Source organism: Mytilus californianus, unplaced genomic scaffold (genome assembly GCF_021869535.1).
Source record: "Mytilus californianus isolate M0D057914Y unplaced genomic scaffold, xbMytCali1.0.p SCAF_4, whole genome shotgun sequence".
NCBI classification, from domain to species: Eukaryota; Metazoa; Mollusca; class Bivalvia; order Mytilida; family Mytilidae; genus Mytilus; species Mytilus californianus.
Window position 1 is genome coordinate 65478434 of NW_026262690.1, and position 2054 is coordinate 65480487.

Here is a 2054-nt window from a genome sequence, read left to right on the forward strand (position 1 = left end):
CACACAAAATATGTAACAAGAGTGCACACGCTGAAATGTCTCGCCTTCTTTACTAATCATTGATATTATGTTGATAGTCCTAAATATAAAGCTTTATTACAAATGTCACATAAACTTAACATTAACCAAGTAAACTAAACATTGACCAATGAACCATGAAAATGAGGTCAAGGTCAGATGAACCATGCTAGGCAGGCATGTACAGCTAACAATTCTTCCATACAACAAATATAGTTGACCTATTGCTTATAGTTTAAGAAAAACAGACGAAAACACAAAAACTTAACACTGAGCAATGAACCTTGAAAATGAGGTCAAGGTCAAATAAAACCTGCGTGACTGACATATAGATCATAAAATATTTCCATACACCAAATATAGTTGAACTATTGCATATAGTATTAGAAAAAAAGACCAAAACTCAAAAACTTAACTTTGACCACTGAACCATGAAAATGAGGTCAAGGTAAGATGACACCTGCCAGCTAGATATGTACACCTTACAATCATTCCATACCCTAAATATAGCTGACCTATTGCATGCAGTATTAGAAAAAAAGACCAAAACTCAAAAACTTAACTTTGACCACTGAACCATGAAAATGAGGTCAAGGTCAGATGACACCTGCCAGCTAGACATGTACACCTTACAATCATTCCATACACCAAATATAATAGACCTATTGCATACAGAATAAGAAAAACAGACCAAAACACAAAAACTTAACTATAACCACTGAACCATGAAAATGAGGTCAAGGTCAGATGACACCTGCCAGCTAGACATGTACACCTTACAATCATTCCATACACCAAATATAGTAGACCTATTGCATACAGTATAAGAAAAACAGACCAAAACACAAAAACTTAACTATAACCACTGAACCATGAAAATGAGGTCAAGGTCAGATGACACCTGCCAGTTGGACATGTACACCTTACAGTCCTTCCATACACCGAATATACTAGACCTATTGCTTATAGTATCTGAGATATGGACTTGACCACCAAAACTTAACCTTGTTCACTGATCCATGAAGTGAGGTCGAGGTCAAGTGAAAACTGTCTGACGGGCATGAGGACCTTGCAAGGTACGCACATACCAAATATAGTTATCCTATTACTTATAATAAGAGAGAATTTAACATTACAAAAAATCTGAACTTTTTTTTCAAGTAGTCACTGAACCATGAAAATGAGGTCAAGGACATTGGACATGTGACTGACGGAAACTTCGTAACATGAAGCATCCATATACAAAGTATGAAGCATCCAGGTCTTCCATCTTCTAAAATATAAAGCTTTTAAGAAGTTAGCTAACGCCGGTGCCACCAGATCACTATCCCTATGTCGAGCTTTCTGCGACAAAAGTCGCAGGCTGGACAAAAATCTACTTAAAAAGGAAATCACTCCTAAACGGGATTAATTGACAATTTCAGCCAGTTTGACTTATTTGTAGATCTTATTATGCTGAACATTTTTGCTATTTACAATTTCTCTTTATTTATCATAGATATGTAAAAAAAAAACCTATAAAAATTGGGCAAAAATCATCTTTCAAGGGCAAAAACTTTTACAGGGGTCAATTGAAGATTTCTGCCATGTTGATTTATTTGAAGATTTTTTTGCTAATCCTTTTTACTTCTTTAAGATTTCACCTTCTGCCAAATTTGCTAGGAATGAACATTTTTGGGGGCAATAACTCCAAAAATGGGTTGTATTGGTTTTTTTTTAAATTCCATCGAGATATACTGCAGATCATTTAAACTCAGTTTTGCTTTTAATGCTTTAGTTTTTTTAAGATATAAGCAACAACAAAAAAGTGTATACCTTTTCATATATTGCGTAGGTAAAAATGTAACCTTTTTCTGCTTTTCTCTGCTGGTGGACTATCAGTCCCCGAGGGTATCATCAGCTCAGTAGTCAGTACTTCGGTACTGACATGATTTATAACAAACCTTTCTAAAATTATCCGTTGTTAAATTTTGAAATTATAAAGAAGCTAAGGTTTCAACTCCCTCAGGCAAAGTTGACCTTAGATGAATTTGGCT

At 34.9% G+C, this 2054-nt stretch overlaps 1 long non-coding RNA gene across 1 annotated transcript; it reads left to right on the top strand.

The window, feature by feature from the left end:
- The first annotated feature begins 328 nt into the window (after positions 1–328).
- Positions 329–639, top strand: LOC127738361 (uncharacterized). The gene is made up of 2 exons (XR_008000020.1): positions 329–460; positions 608–639. It is a non-coding gene; the product is annotated as an uncharacterized LOC127738361 (long non-coding RNA).
- Positions 640–2054: the final 1415 nt, after the last annotated feature.